At 49.5% G+C, this 23,167-nt stretch overlaps 1 protein-coding gene and 2 long non-coding RNA genes across 10 annotated transcripts in view; 2 read left to right on the plus strand and 1 right to left on the minus strand.

Annotated features, from left to right (window-relative positions):
* Positions 1-23,167, plus strand: part of PHACTR3 (phosphatase and actin regulator 3) — a 271,374-nt gene that overhangs the window by 39,484 nt on the left and 208,723 nt on the right. For 2 of the 8 annotated variants that reach the window (XM_015148695.3, XM_077952098.1), the window contains exon 1: positions 12,118-12,284. The exons of the other annotated variants lie outside the window; for them this stretch is intronic. The gene's annotated coding sequence lies outside the window, so the exon portion shown is untranslated. Of the gene's footprint in view, positions 1-12,117; positions 12,285-23,167 lie in introns of those variants that run through there. 8 annotated transcript variants of the gene reach the window in all.
* LOC144332208 (uncharacterized) lies at positions 2,489-6,222 on the plus strand. The gene is made up of 2 exons (XR_013400092.1): positions 2,489-3,073; positions 3,139-6,222. It is a non-coding gene; the product is annotated as an uncharacterized LOC144332208 (long non-coding RNA).
* On the minus strand, positions 8,375-13,188 carry LOC144332206 (uncharacterized). The gene is made up of 3 exons (XR_013400090.1): positions 12,944-13,188; positions 11,566-12,058; positions 8,375-10,387 (listed from the first exon to the last, which is right to left on the minus strand). It is a non-coding gene; the product is annotated as an uncharacterized LOC144332206 (long non-coding RNA).

Raw genomic sequence — 23,167 nt, forward strand, 5'->3', positions numbered from 1 at the left:
GCTGTGGCCACGCTGAGCTGACCACGAGCCCCTGGGCTCCTTAGGGTTGCTTTTGGGCTCAGGAAGGAACCTGCATGTGGACACTGAGCTAAGGGAGCACCAGCTGTTTGCTTTGGTTGGTTCTTTCCCCTAATCCTTGCAAGTAGCTGGTTCTGCTTTGATGTAAAATAACAAAAGATTTAGGGAAAATTTATAATTTAGCTCATTTTTTTTTTAATGAGAAGGGTGAGTTTTGGAGCAAATTTCATACCATGCCATGTGGGGTAAGCTCAGAGTATCGCCTGTGCTCTCATTCACCTGGGCTGGCTTTCTCTGCTTGCTTCCCACTGGGAGTCTAATACAGCCTGTCTTTTCCTTAAGATCATTACTTCAAACAGTGTTGACATTTTAATGTGATTATTTTCCTGTAATATTTTTCCAGCCCTTTTCCACTTGGGGACTATATTTGTATCCTTTTTCTTTGGGGATTTGTGGTGTTCCAGCTCCATCCTGGGCTGTAGAATAGAGCTATGCTCATAGTAGGTGCATGGTAAACATTGATTGACTCTTGGGTACGTGATAGTGATGCCTAGCACCCCTCCTCAGACCTATTCCCATGTTCCCATAAAAAAATTAAAATCGAGGGGGAAAAACCCAAAACAACAACAACAAACAAACAGTTCCATGATGGCTTCAGGTTAAATAGTCTCACCCTGGTGGGAATTCCTGGAGCGAATGAGCAAGCCAGTGGGCAGCAGCCTGAGTGTGACTTTTCAGGAATATGCATCACTGAAAGTGAGCCTACACATTTGTTAACAATTGGTCCCTATGTGGTGTTACAAAATTAACTAATAACAATGTATTCCAGAGGATATTAGCGTAGAGCAGCTATTTTCTTACAGGAAAAGAGGGATTCCAGTCATTTTTTTTTTTTTTTCTGTTTTGTTGAACTGATGGTTGCATCTTGCCTGGTGAAATCTTTAGCAGGGAGGAGGTGGAAGTTGTTCACTTTAGCACCCAGGGGCTCAGCTAACGTTTCATGGGGCTGACATTCTGGGTGCCTGTGCTAGGTGGGGAAGGGAAATTAAGCGGCTTTTTTCCACAAATGAGAGCCTGAGTAGAAAAAAGAGGCATAGCTCATGGCACATGTCATTTCTCCCTTCGTCCCTCCTTCCATCCCTCCCTCTGTCCTTCTTCTTTCTCCTTCCCTTCCAGCAAATTTAGTGCCTGTGATAATGTCAGGGGTGAGGCTGGGCTTGGGGAATAGCACAGCAAGCAAACCTGTTGTCTCATCCCTGTGGGTAGATAGTCTGGTGGGTGATGGGCTTGGATCATATCAGCTCACAGGCAAATGCCCCATCCAGCTGTGGGGAGGCTGCCCTGGAGCCCTGCGGGCTTGTAGAGGGGTTGGCATGTCTGGGGATCTGAGGGAAGGGTCCAGGGGAGGTCACTTGAGTTAGAGCCAAAAGGTGGCTTGGAATTAGCCCAGCAGGGAAGGGAAAGATATGCTAGGCCGAGAGATTGGCAGTGCAAAGGCCAGGTGGTGGGGGCAGCTTCGGCTGGGGCCAGAGGCAAGAGAGAAGCAGGAGTATGGCGGGATGGGGATGCAGGGGAGCTGGGAGCCAGCCGGTTGGGGCCTCCTGGACTGGGGAGGAGCTTATCTGCCATGAAGGAACCATGGGATGTCTGAAGAGAGGGGTGTGAGTGTGTGCGTGTGTGAGTGTGACAGGGACCAAGAGACAATGTGATCAGGCACATTTCCAAGCCATCACTCTGGCTGGCCATCCCAGGCAGAAATGGGTCCCAGGAAGGCAGCAGAGTGAGACCAGGGAAGAGGGTGTGGCAGCGACAGATGATGGGACCTGGGTTGGGGTTTGCAGAGCTCATTCAGAAAAGGGGCTGGGCCTACATTGTCCGGAGTAGGATCTGTGCAGAAGAGGCTCAATCTCAGCTTGGAAGGGAAGGGCCGGAGAGGGAAGGGGAGGACATGTGCCATGAGGCACCTATGTGGTGTCTGGGCACCCCATGGTGCAGCCAAATGCTCTGCCCAGGACCCTCATGCAGGAGCCCTGAAGCCTGTGCGAGAGTTGCTGTCTCAACCTGAGCAGGGCTGAGGGCCTGGACCTGTTTGGAGAGAGTCTGGGGTAGTGCAGGATACTCGGAGACATTGCTTGGGGTGCCCTAGGATGGACTGTGTTTTCTTCCTTATACATAAGAAGCTGGAAAATGGGAGTTGGATGTGGATTCCTTGGGCAAAGTTTCTTTTCCTGGCACCATAGAGCAGGGCTGCTGGCGGGGGTGGATGCTCACTACCTCCTGTGTGCTTCTCCTACTGTGAGCAAATGAAGACCCTCCGTGACCCATATCCTGTGTAGCCCCCTCCCCTGAGTTTGGCAGGGACCGGCGACTGTGAGCGGTCTCGCCCCCATGCCTAGGCTATGTTACAGGCACAGGTGACTTAAGAAAGTATGAGCCTTGGTGGGCCTGCCCTAATCAAGGGAGCCTTAAAGTGGACAAAGTTCTTCCTGGAGGCTGAGACTGGAAGCACAGGATGGAAGCGGAGGATGCTGGTTTGAAGATGGAGGGGACTGTGTGGCAGGGAATGTGAGTGACCTCTAGGAGCTGAGAGCTAGGGATCTCAGTCCCATACCTGCAGAGTTCTGACTCTTGCCAACAGCACGGAAGTAGAGTCTCCCCTTGAGGGAAGATGAGAAGGTACCCCACTGACACACCGATTTCAGCCTTTCGGACCCCGAGCAGATGAGAAGGCACCTGGGCTGACACACCGATTTCAGCCTTTGAGACCCCAAGCAGAGGACCCAGTCCTGCCATGTCCTGACTTCTGACTTATGGAACTATGAGCTAATAAGTGGGTGTTATTTTAAGCCCATAAGCTTATGGTTTTGTGTATGCAGCAATGGAAAACTAATACGGGGAGGGAAGTTTATTGCTTCCATATTACAGGGGAAAGCCTCAGGTTCAGAGAGGTGAAGGGATCATCCTGGTCACCTGGCTACCCTGACAGAGCTGAGATGCAAAGCTGTGCGGCCAGACTCTGATGCTTCTGCTCTGTGCTGCCTTGGTTTCCTGATCTGTGAAATGGGCTGGTCATGGCATTGTCCTGAGGTCGCAGGAGGAGTGGCCTGGGGGCTGTGCCAGCTGTGAAAGTGTCAGGGCCCTTTTGACTGTTGTCACCCTCCCTGTGGGCACACAGGACCTGGAGGGGTACCCCTCCGAGGCCCTCCCTGGCTCCTCACACTCACCCTAACCCCGGAGTGTTTCCATGGTTACCTGGTGGCTTTACTAGTGTGACTCTCAAGCTGGCCCCATATTCACTCCTTTTTATGTGTATTTCTAATTTCCTTTAGAACATTTTTAAACTTTTCACTTTGAAATATTTTAGACATCTAAAAATATCACAAAATAGTAAAAAATAACTCCTGCATACCTTTCACCTATATTCCCCAAATAACATCCCACTTAAGTACAGTAAGTCATCAAAACCAAGAAATTACCTTTGGTACAATACAATTAACTCATCTACTGACCTTATCTGAATTGAGTCCATTTTTCTGCCAACATGCTTTTCTATCCTGTGATCCCCCCGCATCCCACGTGGCATCCGGCCAGCACGTCTCCTTAGCGTCCGCCAATGTGGGACAGTTCCTTAGTGTCTTCATAGCCTGATGCCTTTGAATAGGACTTTCAGTTATTTTGTAGACTGTCCCTAAATGAGGGGCTGTCTGATGTTTCCTTCTTATTAAATCCAGTTTATGCGTTATTGGCACAAATCCCCCATAAGTGATGTCGCTGGAGACCCCTAGGTCAGTTGTACCGATCCTGGTGATGTTGACTGGTTGCTCAGCCAGGTGTCTCTGCTCTAAATTTAACACTTTCTTCCTCTTTGTAATTCGTCAGCATTTTGTGGGAAACGACCTTGAGACTGTCAGACATTGTTTCTCATCATACGTTTTCCCGCCCGGGGAATCCTCGCCTGCCAGTTGTCACCATGGTGTGTGTTCAGGGGTGGCTCTCTTTCCGTCATTTCCCTTAAATGTATTAGTGAGTTCCATTACTTACTAATAAAGGAAAGCTTCCCCCACGCTCCCCTGCCTTTATTCACCTGTTTACTTACGCTAGTGTGGACGCCTGCGTGTATGTTGATCCTGTGGAGTAGAGTCCACTGCTGTCATCTTCTTGTTGCTGGAACTGTCCCAGACATGGCCACTGGGAGCTCCTTCGAGTCGGCGTCTGTGCCAGTGGAGTGCTCCCATCATTGTCTGAGCTCTTTCTTGCTTTCTGGCAGCATAGGATGCTCCAGGCCTCCAGGTCCTCGCCTCTGCTGAGGTGCTTGCTGTGTAGAATTTGGGAGGGTGCTCTCAGGGGCTGTGGGCTCCCACCCCTGCTTCCTCCTCATCCTTGCAGACCCCTGTGCAGGTCGGTTATTTGTAGGTGAGCACCCGGTACACACAGACTGTGATGTAGCCGGGTTCCCCAGGGAGCAGGTGGCAGAGTTGGGGCTTGCCCAGACTCCTGCTCTTGCCCTGTGGAAGGACCTGAGTCAGACCCAAACAGGGATTAGGTGGGGCCATGCTGGGCAGCCCATGTCAGCCTGGCACATCTTGGGAACCATCCAGGGTGTCAGAGCTGGGAGCATGGTCTTGGCACACGTAACATGCCCCGTTTCTCTCTTTCTTCTGGGGTTCAGGCATATTTCTGGTGCATGATAAGATCTTTGCCTCCTTCCCGTCTTTCTTGCCCTCATGGGTAGTCCAGAACCCTTTGTAGATTTTCCACGGTGGCCTTTCCCAGGTAGGTACTGGCTGGCAGTGGCAGTCTAGCCTTCCTGCCTGCCTCAGTGGCCTTCCCTGCGGGAGCTGTATACAGGTGACAGGGAGCACAGGCCACCGGCCCCTGGGGAGGTGTGGGGGGCACAGTGAGCCACATCCGCCACATACTGTGTGCCAAGCTGGAAAAGAGTTTGGGGTTGCAGAGGACAAAGGAAGAGAGGTCACCTTTGCAGAATCACATGGCGCTTAATTTGTCTTACCTCTTCCCTACCCACTGCGCTCCTTTCTTCCCAGAGAGAAGAGGCAGCTCCTGGGAGAAGGCACAGCCTCTGAGACTCACAAGCAGATCTTTTAAGGTCAACTTTGCCATCTGTCTTTTAGGCGATAACCTTCACTATAGCTTTTTCTGCTTATTTTTGTCGAAAGTCATTGGGAGAATGAGTCATTGCGTGTGTATGCGTGTGTGTTTGTACATGTGTGTATGTGTGTGTATGTGCCTGTACAAGTGTTTGTGCGGGTGTGCATGTGTGCATACGTCCCCTGATTTTTTTGTGATAACTTCCCCTCATTTTTTTTTGAAAGGCTGAAAGGGACTCAGGGTCAGGGCCATGGTGCATCCCTCCTGCAGGGAGCTGGAGCCAGTGCGCCCGGGTGCCTGAAAGCTGGCCTTTGGGTCGGGCTTCAGCCTCAGCCCTACTGACTGTGCCTGGCCAACCTCTGTCAGTCCCTTCATCAGGCCATGCTTTGGGATCCTCCTCTATAAACTGGGGACAATGCTAGTTCCTACTCCTGGGGTGGGTATGAGTTCCAGATGAGGCACGTGACCTTTGCAGGATTTTGACATTACAGTAATATAACTGTAATTTACCTTCTGGTAAATGCTCTGTTCATGTCAGTTAGCAGAGTAGAAAGTGCTGGACCTGCTGACACAGCAGCCATCTCCTGGTTTGCAGTGGTCACTGTCTCAGGAGGAGGCTGCTGTGTGACTGCTGCAAGGGGTGTCCCTGTTTGCTGCGGAGGCCCAGAGATTGTCCCAGTACCTCGCTGCACACAGAGAGGCCATGTGTGTCTCTTGACCCTTCAGCTCCACACTGAGAATGAGGGAGACCAGGGGTTAGAGACGTCTCGGGACCTGAGCTGGACACCAGCTCCCATCTGTCCATCTGCCCTTGGCTACTGGGGGAGCCGGCTGTGGCCAGGACTGATGATTCCCGGCACCCACCAGGAGATGCACATCCTGCTTGAAAGCTGTGAACTGCTATCCAGAGTGTCTGGGCTTATCCTGTTGGAGCAAAACCCCTGGGCTAATATGTAGTCCCATTGTGAAATGTATTTTGAGGAGGGCTTCTACAAGGATTCTAATTTTACAGCAGCTTTGACCAAAAAAAAAAAAAAAAAATCTTCAGCAAACCCTCAGAACCATGGTTCCTGTATGCTGTATAGCTTTCAAAAACACTCCCCCATCCCTTGGAAATATAGGCAGGGAAGGGAAAATAAATGCTTTTTGTGGGAGGCAGGAGTATTATGGAAAAAAAAACTCAACAGGCTTTTTAAAACTGGAAAAGTAGAACACGCGCATGTTGAAAAATTCCAGGGCGGCTGGAGATAGGATGGGGTGGGGCAGGTATACCAGCTCCACATGGATCAGGCTTGGTCCAGCCCGTGTTACGACCTGCCAGCTGTCTGCTTCTCCTCTTTGGCCTCAGTTTCCTCATCTACAAAATGGGAATTATAGTATTGTCCGCACCATGCCGTTGTTGTGGGGGTTAAATGGTATGATCTGTCACGTGCCTATTACATGTATGTATGTGTATATTATATGTATGTATTCAACAAACATCGACTGTCTTTTTCGTTAGCGAAAACCAGGTCTGTCTGGCTGTGCACCCGTCTCTTGTCCCGAGACAGCTGCTGATGGGTTTCTTATGTACGCTTTCAGGAAATTTCTACACATTTTTTTCTTCTTCTTTTGTTTTTAACATGAAGGGAAACATGCTAGCCCCTGTTCTGTGCCTGGCTTTTTCCTCTTAAAACTGTATCTGGGGCATATAGATACGAAGTTTGAAGGATATGTGGGAATGGACCAGATGAAGGAGGGGTGGGGATGGTGACCACTGTCCCTGGCAGAGGAACAGTGGATGTGGTGGCCCTGTGGTGGGAAGGGCACCGTGTGAGCATGGGTTGAACAGCTGGTGCGTGGGAATGGGGAGGTGGCTCGGGTCTGCCACGCAGGACAGGGAAGACCAGGTTGAGGGGTTTTGTCTGTATCCTGTGGAGTGATGGAGAGCTGCTGACACTGATGGAGCAGAGGGTGACCCGCTGATCTGGGACTCAGAAAGGTCACCCCACTTCTGCTTTGGCACCCCTGGGTATTGTGTAGAGGGGGTGTCCTGTTTTGGTTTCCCAAGAGGGAAACTGGACCCACTGGCAGGAGAAGTGATGGAAAGTGGATGGGAGCTGCTGGTGTGTCGCCTCTCGATTTGGAGGGTGGGGACATAAGAGTGGGAAATGGGGCCGGGCGCGGTGGCTCAAGCCTGTAATCCCAGCACTTTGGGAGGCCAAGACGGGCGGATCACGAGGTCAGGAGATCAAGACCATCCTGGCTAACACGGTGAAACCCTGTCTCTACTAAAAAAATACAAAAAACTAGCCGGGTGTGGTGGTGGGCGCCTGTAGTCCCAGCTACTCGGGAGGCTGAGGCAGGAGAATGGCATAAACTCGGGAGGCAGAGCTTGCAGTGAGCTGAGATCCGGCCATTGCCCTCCAGCCTGGGCGACAGAGGCGACACTCTTTTTTTTTTTTCCATCGCAAAAAAAGAGTGGGAAATGGTTGAGGCAGTGTCTCTAGAGGGTGGCTTTCTTTGATGTGGGCCTGGAAGTTGGTGAAAATTGCCTCTCTTTTGGTGCTCTCATGGGTGTCTGAATATTTTGATCCCAGGTCATCTTTCAAGCCAAGTACAGCATGCACCAACTCCTACGTGGCTGCATCCCACAGCCCCTGATGCACTGGCGGACTGCTCCACACCTGCTCCCTGTTGGGGTCTCTGTCCTCCTGGGTGATCTTCTAGAGCGGGGGTCTCAAGCTTTAGGGTATATGAGACTCGCCTGGGGTCTTGTCTACGCGGCATGCTGGGTCCCTTCCCAGAGTTCCTGACTTGACGCATCTGCCATGAAGCCAGCATGAACATGCATTTCTAGCAAGATCTCAGGTGCCGCTGATGCTGCTGATCTGAGGACACCCTGCTCTGGAGACTAGAAATGTCTCCGGCCTGGTCTCCCTCCCACACTGCTCCTGTGTAGCCTGTGGGAGGCACCTCCTGGCAGCCGCCTCAGTCCCTATCCGAGTGGTCTCTGGCACCTCGAGTGCCATTCTGTGGGCCTACCCAAGGAACATATTCCAGGGGCTGGAGCTGACCTGCTGGAGCCCCCTAACTCAGTCTGATAGAAAGAAGATTAAAAAAAAAACTTTTAATGTTAGAGTAATTTAAATTTTATAGAAAAATTGTGAAGCTAGTACAAAGACTTTACGTAAGCCCCACACCCTGGTTCCCTTTCATTCTTATAGTAGATTTGTATCACTAATGAACCACTCTTGAAACATTATTATTAACTCAAGTTCATACTTTATTCCAACATCCTTGGTATTTTTCTAATGCCCTTTTTCCATCTCCGGATCCCATCCAGATCCCACATGACATCTGGCCATCATGTGCCTTCGGGTTCTCTTGCTGTGACACCTTTTCTGACTTTGCTTGTTCTTGGTGACCTTAGCGGTTTTGAGGAGCACCTGTAGGGTGTTCTGTAGAATGTCCTTCAATCCAGAACTTCTTTTTACATTCATCATCTGCTTGCAGGGCATCTTGAGTCATGGAATAGATTCTCATTTGTTTTCTTTGTAAATTCTGCCGAGAGCCAGGGTCTGCAGAGATCTCTGCAATCTGATAGCTAGAGGCCTCCGTTGACCCTGAGGCAAGCCCCATTCCTGTTAGAGAAGGTGCGTGGAGCTGGTGTGGTTGGGAGGAGTGGTTGAGAATGGTCTCTGCGGGCACAGGGCTTGCCTGGCAGGCAGCTGCCCAGTATGGCTGCCTTTGTGGCTGATGTCATGTTCTCATCCCATCTGATGCACTCTCCACGAGTCACTTTCAGAAACTGGAAGATCCCACTTAATTCTGCTCTGGAATATATTTAGAAATCTATTCATGGCCCTCTCCCAAAGCTGATGTTAAAATTAAGAGAGATCATTTGTAGGATGTCATGGCTGTGCAGGAGGAACGCGTTGATGTCTCCCTGGCCGCCTTTGGCTTCTTCTCTTGCTTAGGAACTTGCCCAACTCCCGTTGCCCGTCTGAGCCCAGCTTTCCCCCTCTGAGCCCAGTTTTCCTCCTCTCACCCCTATGTCAGAGTGGGCACATCCTCACCATGGATGCACCCAGGCTTTTCCTCTGCATGCACCGTCTTGTCTTGTGTGACAGCCTGGGGCTGTTTCTCACCCTTGTTACGCTAGGGTTCTTGGCTGAGAGCTCCTGGGCAGGGACTGACTTTGAGATGAGACTTCTCTGTTCGTTTCTGGCTGTTTCTGGGTCTGGGAGGCATTTGGAGGGTTCACCGCTTATATCTGTGACCGCATACCTCAGGGTTTGCGGTGAGGGGTGTGGAGATTCCTGTGCTGCAAGAAATCTCAGTGCTTCCGTTGTGCTGGGGAGAGGCCAACCCACCTTGGGGTACCAGGGCTGGACCAAACTGTAGAGGGCATCTGACCCAGGAGTTGAGAGCCAGACATATTATTTGCAATACTCTGCAGGGAATTTAAAAATGAAACCAATCTGAACTCTCCGTCCAGAATTCATGGTCACCAGCCATTCAACAAATATTTACTGGACACCTGTTTTAAGTCTGTCACTGGTTTTGGAGTTTGCATATAGCTATATGTGGCAGGTTGTGGTGATGACTGATGTCTCTGCCTTCATGGAGTGAGTAGTCTTGTGGGATGAGGGGAAACAGACAGCATAGAAATAGATGTGTGATAGGACTCTAGGTGGTTATAGATGCCTTGAATGATGATCAGGTGAGGCTGGAGGAATGAGACTGGCAGGGAGGAGAGCCCGACTGTCTGTGATCGTGGGTCAGAGAAGACCTTAGAGCAGGGCATCTGTGCAGAGACCAGGCAAAGTGAGGGAGCTGGTCATGTGACTACCCTCGAGAAGAGCACTAGGGCAGCAGGAACAGCAGGTGCAACAGCCCTGCAGCAGGCGTGTGCTTGGGTGTGGGAGGAACAAGGAGACCAGGGAATCTGAGTGAGTGATGGAGAACGGCAAGTTTTTGATGCCCACAATGCCAAGAAGTGGCCAGGGGAGGATCCTGGAGAGGTGCCAAGGCCTGGGGGAAGACCTGGGCTTTATTTTCAGAGCTGCCCGTTGAAGGAGATTTGAATGGCTGCAGTGTGAGATGAGATTGTGCCGGGCAAGGGAGGATTTGAAGGTCATTTAGTCAGAGATGCTGGTGGTTTGGAGCAGTTTGTTCACAGTAGATGTTTTTGGTGCCTGCATCACAGCTCCTTGGACCAACTCTGCCTTGGTCTTCACCTGTGGCTTCAATCAACCAGCATGTTGGGTGATGAGCGCTGTGTTGGAACAGGTGGTTACATTTTCATGAATAATGCAAGCTGGCCGCAGGGGGAAATATTTACACCATGGCAATTGGCAAATGTACATATCAGCTCCCTTACAACACTCAAACATTTTCCAGCACAGCACAGCCATTAGCCCGGTGCTGTGGATATTCTCCCAAGCATCAAAGTGCAGCCAGAACATTAGGGGAGCTAATGTCTGAAGGACAATCCTCAGCTGATGGAATGGGAGTAAACATCCTGGGCATGCATCCTTTAGGTGGGTGCTTCTTGGAGCTTTCACAGAATGCAGCCTTGCTGCCTACAGCTGTGACCTGGGAAATGCACCTGTGTGTGGGTTTGCCCCTCCTCCCTCCCTCACTCTCCTTGCTCCCTTGCTTCTGCTTCCTGAGACATTTCCCAAATAAGCTACCTGCACCTAAGCCTGCCTGCAGCTCTGCTTTTCGGAGAATCCACTTAAGATGATGGTAGAGCTAGGTGTGGTGTGAGAGGGATCAGGTGGCTGGCATGAGAGAGAAGAGTCCTGGATGACTGGAAGGGTTCCAGCCTGAGCAGCTGGAAGGATGGAGAGGTTCTGGCAGCAATGGGGAGGAGCCATTGAGATGAGCAGGATGGGGGCTGGGCAAATCAATGCTCTGTTCAGCTTTGGACAGGTTCTGTTTGAGAGACCTATCAGATCCCCAGGTGGAAATTGTACCTGGCGATGGGGAGACGTGTGTGGTTGGATAGAGATATCTGGGACTGGACAACACTGATTAGGTCAGGTGCCCACCTGCATCTGTGACTCAGTGATGCCCTCCTGCTTAGGAAGGCTCTGTGTATCTATGTATGTGTCTGTCATCCATATATTTATCATTTATCTCTATTTATGTATCTATCATCTATTTATAAATGTATCTATATTCTAGCATCTAGCCATCAATCTATCATTTATCTATTTTTATTTATGTATCAATAGATCTATCATCTATTTTTCAATATATCTATAATCTATCATCTATCTACTAATCGATCATCTACCATTATCTGTCAATCTGTGTATCTATCTCTCTCTCCATCCATCCACCTATCCAGGCCGTGCTTGCTTCCTTCCACCCCTTCCTTAGCCTATCCCTGGCCAGGAAAATTCTTGTCCCTGCTCGAATGCCTTCAGTGACAGGAAACTCACCAACCTCTTAAGGCTTCAGCGTAGAAGTTTCCAACTCATGTGGCCACTCCAGAATACTGTCCTCCGGGGACTGTGTTTCTCTCTCATGTCCTCCTCCCAAGATTTATTTACACTCCTCACTTGCCAGGAGAGAGTACTTGGGAGCTCCGAGCCATGCGTGTTCCCTGGCAGGGTCGCCTGTGTGCTGGGGAAGAATGGGCCCAGTCATGGGGTGGAGACGCCCCCCAGCTGCAGCCCTGGCTCCCGAGCAGAGGCGGCTTTGTGCTTCTCAGGGACAAGGGTTGCCATTGAGGCAGGCCAGGGATGCTGTGCAAGCTAGTGATGGCTGCAAGCTGAAATCGGGCATTTCACAGAGAGCAAGCGCTGTGCTGTCCCCGCAGCCTGCGCATGAATGGAGGCTTTGGCCCTCGGAGTGCAGCCGTGCATGGGGCCACGTGCAGGCATTTCTGGCTCCTGGCTCCCGGGGAGAGAGGCGAGTCCTGTTCTCTCCCTGAGTTCTGTTTGACAAAATTCACAAAAACACAAAGAAACACAAAGTGGGGGAGAGGATCAGTTCATTCTCCTGGCTCCTGGTTGGTCTCGAGACCTCTCCTGTTGCCTGTGCTCTGGAGGATTCCCCACAGCACCTACTAGGTGGGCCAGAGCAGGATGGATTTGCGGGACCCTGGAAGGCTGGGAAAAGGACTGAGAAGCCGCAACCCTGTGCCAGGAAGAGCCACAGAGGTTAGACCTTGTTTTGGGTTTCTTTGTTTGTTTGTTTTTATTTTTAGTACAATTGTTTACACTTTCTAAACTTTTTTGAAATAATTTTAGACTCACATGGGGGTTGCAGAGCTTCCCTCAATGACAGCATCCACCTTTCCGCGGTTCACTGATTGGCACCAGGAGGTGGACGTCGGTACAGTGACGTTAACTAAACCAGAGGCCTTAGCGAATTCTACCAGGTTTTACAAGCACTTTTGCTGTTTTTTTCAGTGAATAATTGTGTGAAATTTTATCACATCTATAGATTCACAACAACCAGGTGAAACTTAACTTTTAAATAATGAGGTGCCAGGCCCCTTGGTTCCTGAGGTGGCATGGGCGGCGTGCGTGGATGCTGGCTCGGGGGCAGCCTTTGCCCACCTGGTTCCTTTTCTCTATGTCGTGCCCCCACCATGCTCTGGTGGCAGGGGCAGCCTCCTCCTGGTCCCCAGGCCTCTGCTTCTCTGGTGCCTGTGGAGGCTCAAGCCTTTGCCCCATCTCCCTTCTTCCCAGGAAGGCCCTGGCTGCCCGAGAAGGCCCAGCCTTCACCTTCTCCCTCCCCTGTTCTGGCCGAGCCCATCTCCTGTGGCTGCCCTAGCACGTGCTGCAGACTGGGGAATTCCACAGCGGAAACCTACTCTCTCGCAGTGTTGGAGGCTGGAGGTCTGAAATCAAGGTGTCAGCAGGGCGATCTCCTTCTGAGGGCCGTGAGGGCAGGATCTGTCCCAGGACTCTCTCTGTGGCCGTGAGTGGTTGCCTTCTTCCTGGTTCTCTTCACTTGATCATCCTGCCCTTCCAGGGTGTGAGCTCCATGCCTGTCCCCAGAAGATCTGGAGGCTTCCGTCTTCTGCTCCTTGTCAGACAATGGAGCAGAATAAGCAATGGTTGCCTCTCTGGAATTGGAGCTTAGTGCTCATGAAATAGAATTCTCTTAATCTCACAACTGTCCTCAACACAATTGCAGTGGGTGGCACTGAATGAGTGTCCTGCTTGTCAAGACCGCCACTGTGGCCTTCTGTCTTCCCACTGTGACTGATGGCAAGTCACTAGAAGGAAGCACCCAACTCCCCATGATGGCATTAAGTGACACCCGCGGGTGTGGCTGTAGACCGGGGGTTCCATGCAGCCAAAGGAAAGAAGAAACACTCCTGCAAAATGCATGAATACAGGGCAGGTCCTAAAGCCCAGCCCGCGGGTGAGTGTGTCCTGGTGGTCGCCACTGTCCAGTCAACTCATTAGTGTCAATCATGACGCTGATTTCCTGGCAGTGTGTGAGATGATTTTAGGCAGTAAATGAACTATTAATTTTATAAAGAACGTTCATATCAGATATATGTCTGTTTAATTTTTCTTTTTTCTTTTTTTGAGATGGAGTCTCACTCTGTTGCCCAGGCTGGAGTGCAGTGGTGTGGTCTTGGCTCACTGCAATCTCTGCCTCCCAGGTTCAAGCGATTCTCCTGCCTCAGCCTCCCGAGTAGCTGGGATGACAGGTGCCCACCACCACACCTGGCTAATTTTTGTATTTTTAGTAGAGATGGGGTTGGCTAGGCTGGTCTTAAACTACTAACCTAGGGTGATCTGCCCGCCTAGGCCTCCCAAAGTACTGGGATTACAGGCTTGAGCCACCATGCCCAGCCTGTTCAATTTTTCATTAGAAAATTTTGCATTTCCATTAAAGTAGATGTCAAGTTTTCATTTTAAACTTTCTTAAGAAAACTTTATATTCATTTTCGACCAAGTGGTTCTATTAGAGCAACATCCATAAGAGTGGTGAGAGTGGTGACGCGAGAGTGAAGTTGGGGAGACACCGGGTGGTGCAGTTACCCAGCACCATTTAGAGGAAGTGCCCGTGGGGTGGGCGGTTACCCAGCACCATCTAGAGGAAGTGCCCATGGGGTGGGCGGTTACCCAGCACCATCTAGAGGAAGTGCCCCTGGGGTGGGCGGTTACCCAGCACCATCTAGAGGAAGTGCCCCTGGGGTGGGCGGTTACCCAGCACCATCTAGAGGAAGTGCCCCTGGGGTGGGGGTCCTTGCACAGAGGCAGGATCCAGTCCCAGCCACCCTCAAGGAGCTTGTACTGACGAAATGGGGAGGGAGGCATGAGAAATGTTGACTCAGGGGCAGAGGGTCCTTAGGCTTATCAAGGAAGCTCTAGGGTTCTCAGTGTTCTAGGGGATTCGAGGAGGAAAGTTACATATGCAGGGTAGACAGGGGTGGTTGGAGGGATTTGGTAAAACGTTCATGAAGAAGGGATGGGTCTGTGGGGCTTCTGGAGTTGAAGTGACCACCACCAGGGATGCTGGCATGTGGAACCAGCTTCATGACTATTAGCTGTCATCATGGAATGGAAGTCGAAGTGTGGGTTTAGCAGGGCTGAAAGAGGTGTAGACCTCCCATACTGGGAGAGAAGCCATGCTCGGGGAAGAATGCCCAGGGGCTAAAAGTCAGAGGCAGATGCCCATCTTAGGGGCCCTTGGTTGCCATAATGATCAAGACGAGGTCCTTCGATAAAGTCTGGTCCGGCGCCTCTGAAACTTCTGTGTGCATACACATCACTGGGAATCTGGTTAAAATGTGGATTCTGATCCATTGAGTGGGCCTGAGACTGTGCATTTTTAATGAGCTTCTGGGGGATGCTGCTGCTCAGATGCCCCACTCTTCTCTCCCCTAGCCCTCAGCAACAGCAGACACTTAGTACCTGCCTTTCTGCAGGGACATAGGAGGGAGGTTTGTTCGCAGTGACAGTTTTTGGGTAATTATGGAGGGAGGAGAGAGGTAGGACTTTGTCTTGGTGCAGTTTATAGGGGGCTTGACAGAGGCAGAAGGGGTGGGCAGGAGTTGCCAACTTTTATATTTTGGTCAACTAGCGTTGTTTAAAAACAACAATGAAGAAAACCCCCAACATCCTTGGTTTTGCAATAGTATAATAATAACACTGTTATCACCAGTATTTCCTAAAAGAAATGGAATTTCACATCCAAAGAGTCAGGAAGGCCTTATACTCCAACAGAGGACAGTCTTTTCAAGGACACAGAGCCAGCCCCCAAAATGCCTCACTGTGTCGTCCTCATTTTTGAAGGGACTTAGGAAACGTCACCCCAGGCTGGCATGGATGATTGGGCTGAGGCTTGGGGCTCTGGCTGTATGAACGGGAATGCCTGTGGTCCTCAGAGCTGAGGTCTGTGTTCCCAGAAGCCCCTGTGGAGTGGCATCTGGTCCCGGCCTGTGGTAGCCTATGTCCTTTCCCAGGAGGGAGGTTGCCAGGGCCTGAGCAAACACTGACCTGGAGTGTCCCTGCTTCTGAACCTGCTTCCCCATCGTCCTCACCCTGCGGTGTGTGGGATGTACAGGGACTGTATCATCTGGGCTGTGGCTGGTGGCCTCTCATCTAATGCTACCACATGCCCTTCATAGGCCATGATGAGCCATGGGCAGTGCTGACTCTGTTCTACCACCGATCCGGGTTCCCGAGATGGTCACATCCTGGGATGTGCTGGGGTTGAACAGCAAAGCCGGGGGAGGTCCTGGTAGTCTACTCCTGTCCCTCAGGCCCCTTGCATCTGGCTGGGAGAAGGCGCACCTCCTCCATCTGTATCCACGTGGAATTGAGCATCATCCTCCACGGTCTCTGCCCCTGGAAATTGGTTCTTAGGTGGCCTCATGACTCAGGCTTCATAAATGGGGATCTGTTCTAGGACTTCAGCTGAAGCTTTTGGAACGAGTTATTTTCCCTCCACAAGAAGTCACAGAGCTGGTCGGATGTGGGCTTGGAATGCTGGTGGCCATTTTCTCCAACCCAGGTGGAGCCTGCCTGAGACTGGAACCAGCCCAAAGGAAAGCTGAGCAAAGACATTTTGAGGGTTGATTTCCCTATGGCATTATCTGCATCCCTGGATCCAGCGTGTGTGAAGCTGATGCACCCCCAGGCTTCTCAGTTAAACACTTCCTCCCTTTCAGGCTTCAGCAGCTTTGATTGGGGTTCTGCCATTTCTGATTATTACAGGGACTTAGAGGAAGGAAGTGGCTTTGCCCAGATCACAGGGCTCATGAAAGTGCGCAGGCTGGAATCCAAATGCCCCCCTACTTCCCCTCACATCACTCTCCCTTGCCTGCTTTAAGCTCATGCCCAGTCCCGGTGAGACCCATCTTCCCCATCACTCTTTGGGGATTCTGCCTAACCGAAATTTCCCGAAGCTGCTTCAAAGTGGAGTATCCCAGTACTTCCCAGGCGGGCGGTCACCCAGGGGCTGAGAAACACTGACCTGCAGTGCTCTTGCTTTTGCACTCTGTCCCCCACCTTCATCCTGGGGTGCATGGGGGCAGGAAGGGGAGGATTGTAGGAGTTGATGGGGAGACGAGAGGAGAAATTTACCTATAGCCTCTGCTTCTGGGGGGTCCTGTCACACTCCCAGTGACATAGAGCAGCCTAGAGATTAGGCTTTTTTTTGTGAAAGTAGGGTTCTGAAATATAAATCATTCTACTATAAAGACTCGTGCACATGTACGTTGATTGCAGCACTGTTTACAATAGCAAAGACATGGAAACAACCCAAATGCCCATCAGTGATAGACTGGATAAAGCAAAGGTGGCACATAAACACCATGGAATACTATTCAGCCATAAAAGGGAATGAGTTCATGTCATTTGCAGGGACATGGATGAAGCTGGAAGCCATCATCCTCAGCAAACTAACACAGGAACAGACCACCAAATACCACATGTTCTCACTTATAAGTGGGAGTTGAACAGTGAGAACACATGGACACAGAGAGGGGAACAACCCACACCAGGGCCTGTTGAGGGGTAGGGGGGTGAGGGGAGGGAACTTAGAGGACAGGTCAGTGGGTTCAGCAAACCACCATGACACATGTATACCTGTATAACAAACCTGCACGTTCTGCATGTGTATCCCGTTTGTTTGTTTGTTTGTTTGTTTTTGTTTTTGTTTAGAGGAAATAAAAAAAGAAGCTCACTTGCCTGGACACTTTAATATGGCCTGGGTTTTTGTGTTGTGGAGGGCTCTGTAAGTCATGGAAAAGGTATTATCAGGAGCTGCTAATGACATATTTAATTTTAATAATGAGTCACCCCATGCCCACGATTTATTACCTCCTGTGGCTCTAGACTCTGGTTCCTTGAGTGGTGTAATAGGGCAGAGGTTAATGGATAACACGATTAATTATTTAGGAGGTTCTTACAAAGCCAAAGACTTTGTAACAGATTAACTAATAGGTTCCTAACTTCATTATCATTTTGATTTTTCCGAAGAATATTTTCTCCCAAACCACTCAACTGTATAACATTATTGGGAAATGTCTAATTTTTACATGATTCCTCTGCTCAGTTTAAATACTGATATTCTGCTTACTGCATCACCGTTCAGCGCCCAGCTTTCGGTCTTCACCTTATCGCCTGGGAGGTAGATATAATGGATTCAGACTTTATGAGCCCTGGAAGGGTTTGTAATGCAAAGCCGTATCTTAATGCTCTAGGGGCCAGAAATATTTCAGGCAATGTTTTAATTCTCACGAGGGACGAAGTGTTATGGTTGCAGGTGCAGCCTCTGAAATCAGGCTGAGCTGGGTGTGAATCCCAGCCTCTCCATTTAGGTTGGTTACGTCACGTCTTCAACTCAGTTCCCTCCTTCATAAAATGGGTGCGCTAGTGGTATTCACCTGGTTGCATTGCAGTGAAGACTCAATGAGAAAATGCAGGTAAACACTTCATGTGGTGCCCACCACAGAGTAACAGGTTAGGAGTGTTGGCCGTGAATGGTGATGGTCATCGAATAACAGCCGCTGGGACAAGGAGGAGCAAGCCCTCACCCTGGCTGGCCGCTGCTTTGTGGATGAAGGGCCTGTGGTTGTTTTCACACCGCAGCAACAGAATTGAGCATTTTCCCAGAAAATGTTCCCAGTCTAAACTGTTTACTCTCTGGCCCTTCATAGAAAACAAAAATCGCTGCTCCCTGCCCTCAAGGCAGCCTCTTGTGCTTTTATCTTCTCGGGTCTCCTGTCAGAGGCCTCATTATAGGTGAGCGCCGTCCAGCAGAACGGCCTGTGATGATGGAAATGTTCTAGGTCTGTGCCATGCTGCCCGGGATTGCGCCGCTGGCTGCAAATGGTTGCTGAACACTCGAGATGTGGCTCCTGCAACCTCAGAATGGAATTTTAAAATTTTACTTAGCTGTAATTGATTTAAATTTAAATAGCCACCTGTGGCTAATGGTGACCATATCGGGCAGTGCAGTGACACCACACCAGCTCAGAGTAGAGAACCAGTCAACCCCATTCTAGAATCCTTTCAGAGTGCCGGGTGGAGGGCGCCGGCTTTGGCTGAAATAAAAGGAAGGGAGAAGGCTGCTCCTTGCATTTTCTTTTTCTATTCTTTTCTTTTCTTTTTTTTTTTTTTTTGAAACAGAGTTTCACTCTTGTTGCCCAGGCTGGAATGCAATGGCACGATCTCAGCTCACTGCAACCTCTGCCTCCCAGGTACAAGCGATTCTTCTGTCTCAGCCTCCCAAGCAGTTGGGATTACAGGCATGTGCCACCATGACCGACTAATTTTTTGTTTTTAGTAGAGACGGGGTTTCTCCATGTTAATCAGACTGGTCGCAAACTCCTGACCTCAGGTGATCCATCTGCCTCAGCCTCCCAAAGTGCTGGGATTACAGGCATGTGCCATCGCGCCTGGCCTGCTCCTTGCTCTTTATTATGTTTTTGCTGATTCAAAGCATCTGTAAATATAAAAATTGAACTTACTCTTTTATGTGAACTATTTGGTAAACATATACAAGCATGAAGAAGAAAGTTAAGATGCCATAATCCCATGCTGTAGAGATAAAGGATTTTGAGCAGTACATTTGCTGTCACTTTCAAATATTTGTATGGTGCATAGGAGGGGAGTCATAATGTCTGCATGGGGTGTGCCCCCACTTTTCTGCTGGGACAGGGACTACACAGAGCTTCATATTATCCTGATTAACGGCTGCAGGGTGCTCAGTGTGCACTGGCCTCTCTGGGCAGCTCACTGGGCTGCACGCAATTGGGGACTGTTTTAAGCTGCTCAGTGATGAGTGTCCTTGCTGTGAAGTATTTCTGTATTTTTCATGTTTGTCCAGAGTGGCCATGAGGTCCTCCTAAGAGACTTTGATCAATGTATGTTTCTACAGAAAATGTTAGAAGCTGCTGCTCCTTCACATTAGCTAATGCTGGATCTTGTCCATCTTTCTTCCTTGTGCCAATCTGCTGGTGAAAAATTACTTGTCTATATTTTCATCACTTTTATTTATTTTTAAAAAGACATGTTCTGAGAAGTCACTGCTTGGAAATATCTCTGGTCATTTCTCTTGCTTCTTTTAGTTTCTGGGTGTGGCCAGTGGTCATAAGCCAGTTCTTGGACAGTTTAGCAGGGGCATGGATCAGGTCTGCAGATAGCAGACTTTGATAGCACTTTGATTTATTGAGGGCCTACTGTGAGCTTAGCAGGTTTTAGCTCATTCAATATTCATAACCACCTGAGGAGCCAGGTGCTATTATCCCCATTTTACAGGTGAAGAAACTTAGAACTCTCTCAAGTCCTGGTGGGTGAGGGACATAGTCTGGATTTGAACAGAGCATGTTGCCACCTGAGCTCACACTCCTGGTCAGCCCACCATGGGAGGCATGGGGAGGGGAGGGTGCGGGAGATGGCCAGGAAGACCTGGTCTGGAATTGGGCTCTGCTTATTGGCTGTGAGGCTCTGGACAAAGTTATGTGACATTTCAGGGCTTAAGTTTCCTCAGCTCTCAAATGGATATCAGGATATTTAGTTTGCAAGGTTGTTGTAAAGAGAAATGGAGATGTGTATGAAGGCCCTGGCACAATTCAGATACTTCACCGATGCTTGATAAATGATGGCTGTTTTCTGTACTATTAGCAATGATTATTAATACAGTGATGAAAAATACAGAGCAAAGATGATAAACAGAAAGTGTCTAGAAGATAGTTGCTACATGAGAGTTCGCTATTATTTATTCTGTTAATATGTTACAGTGTAGGTATTTCTACATTCAGTAACATCATAAGCAAAGAAGATTTTGCTTGCTAAGGGCCCTGTTGAAAGCCCTTGATGGGTGCAGGCTGTTATCTCACCAACACAGACTCTGATCCAAGGTGACCAGGAGAATTTTAGAATGATCTAGGCAAGGAAATTGCCATGCTTCCAAAGCAACCCACTCCTCAGGCTCCCCGTGGGGCTGTCTGCCCCAGCTTGCCACACCTCTGCAGGTGTCTGGCTTTGTTTCCTGTACGGGGTCTGAAGGTGAGCAGCACCTTTGTTTCCTGTATGGGGTCTGTTCTATGTTCAGAAGCAGGACTCAGGGCTGCTGGAGCTGGAGCCTCTGAATCCTTGGGGTTCTCCCACAGCTCCTGACCAGCTCTGCTAGAACCATGTCTCTGGCAGATGCCTTTTCCCTGTTGCCCTGTGGTCTGGCCCTTCTGCTGTAGGTTAAAGACATCACGATGTGGGTGGGTGGCCTGGTCTGTAAGTGTGTCATCTAGTGACCTGTGTTTTAAATCTAGCCATGCTTACTGTTTGTCCTTTCTTGGGATTACATAGTTGGCCAGGCCAAAACATCTTAGCTCACGTGAATTCCAAGTTCACTGCTGGTAAAAATGCCACACATTAAATGCTCCATAGAAATTAATGTCTATAATGGATGCATTTCTCCTGGGAATTCACTCCTTAAAAAGGATGACCCTGTCATTGATTCCTGTCCCTATCCTCAACCCAAACATTGCCCAATGTGAACAAATTTGAAGTGATCCTTAATCAACCAGCGTACTAGAATAAAGAAAGAAAACATTTATAAAAAATACCAACAAACAACGGGGAGGGAGGAGTCATTCTTTTGGCAAAACTTTATTCCCTATTGTGGTTGATGTGGGTGCATTCTTTTTGCTTGTTGAGAAGTTGCTAGAAGACAGGGTCAGTGGTGGTTCTATGAGGGCGGCTACCATTTTTCTTGGGGGACTGCTGTTATCTGCCAAGCACATAGTTCTTTACATACTTTATCTTCCTGAAGCCTCATGAGAGCTCTAAGAGGTTCCCAGTATTATTATCCCCATTTTGAGCATGAGGAAACTAAGGCCCAGAGAAGTGTGGGAACAGAAAACTACATGGCCAGGGTCTGAATCCAGGCTGCTTTGCTTCTGGCCCCAAGGTCTTAGCCCCAGTGCATCCACTGGGGCTATTAAATGCTGCCTGGGTTCCTTGACACCTGCACCACTACCCCTCCTCCTACCAACCAGGTGGGGTTCGCTGGTATAAGCTGTCTTAGCATGTTGAAAGTGCTTTCGTAGTACTCAGAAACACTGTCATTTAATTGCTACTTAAGTTCTTAGTAGTTGTAGCTATGTTAGGTGGGGCAAGCCATAGCCTTGGGAGGACAGGGACAGTATCCAGTTTGTTCTCCATCCCTTGTCTATGCCTTATACACAGTAGGGTCTCAATAAGTGTTGGGTGGATGGATGGGTGGATGGGTGGATGAATGGATGATGGATGATGGCTAGGTAGATATATGAGTGGATAGGTGGGTAGGTGGGTGGATGGATGAATGGATGGATGGATGGAGATTGATAGATGGATAGGTGGATGGATTGGAGAATGAGTGGATGGGTGGGTGAATGGATTGATGAATGATGGCTAGGTAGCTGTACCAGTGGATAGGTGGGTGGATGGATGGGTAGGTAAATGGACAGATGGATAAATGGAGATGGATAGATGGATGGATAGATGGATGGATGGGTTGATGATGGCTAGGTAGATATATGAGTGGGTGGGTGGATGGATGGATGAGTGGGTAGAAGTCCAGGCAGCTGGAAAGACAGTGGTGTAAGGACAGGTAGCTGGAAGGACAGTCATCTGAAGAGGAAACAAAGACATAGTATTTGAGGGGGGAATTACTTGCACACCCCCCAATTTGCTGACATTAGCTCCTGGGGAAAGGAACACCTGCAGGATGAGCTTTACACACCTGTCTGTTCTTTTCTCTTGGCCAAGAGGACCTCACCACAGTGGTCTGGTTACAGTCAGGGGAAGGCTCTACTGACCACACAAAGTTCCAAGAGGGAACAAGCATGGTGTGACCTCCAGCCAACTTGACTCTCTTATCTTCTCCCCACCTTCCTATCTTGGGCCTCTTCTGGGCTGGCCAATTGAAAGAGGATGTTCATTAAGCTGACTTTGAGGAGTCTTGGGAGGCAGGCACAAAGAGTGTTGGCGTTGAGTCCCAGTTCTATAGCTTACTAGCTGTGTGGCTTTGTGCAAGTTAATCCCTCTCTCTGAGCCTCAGTTCCCAACCTGATGCCAACCTTGGGTACTGCTGAGGGAGGGGAGGAGAAGGGGGATGCACATGCATGGAAGGCAGTAGCAGGTGTTAATTCCCCTTATCTGACTTTCTATTTTGCTATCTTCATTTCCTTTCTCTTAGACTCGTGGAAGAAATGGATGGTGCTGGGATATAAATTTTTGAAACCTCTTCTCTTTCCTCCTCCATATTCTCCATGATAATGCAGGAAAAAAACCTTGCAAACCTGGCCATGATGCCCCTAGGCCAACAGAGGCTTTCCTAGTTCCAATTCTGGCATTGTGAGAGAGAGCTCTATGGAATAGTGAAAAACAGGTACTCTTCATCCTGTGCCTGCTGGGGCTGAGGCTGTGGGGTGTGCAACAGGACATTAGAACATAGCAGATGGGTTGATGAGCTGTGATCTGGATTCAGACCTACTTGTCTCAGACCCTGGGTCAGGCCCTCAGCAGTTGAGCAATCTTGGGAAAGATTCTTGACCCTGGATGGTTGATAGGATCAAGTACAGTCA

The sequence above is a fragment of the Macaca mulatta genome, chromosome 10, assembly GCF_049350105.2.
Source record: "Macaca mulatta isolate MMU2019108-1 chromosome 10, T2T-MMU8v2.0, whole genome shotgun sequence".
Lineage (NCBI taxonomy): Eukaryota > Metazoa > Chordata > Mammalia > Primates > Cercopithecidae > Macaca > Macaca mulatta.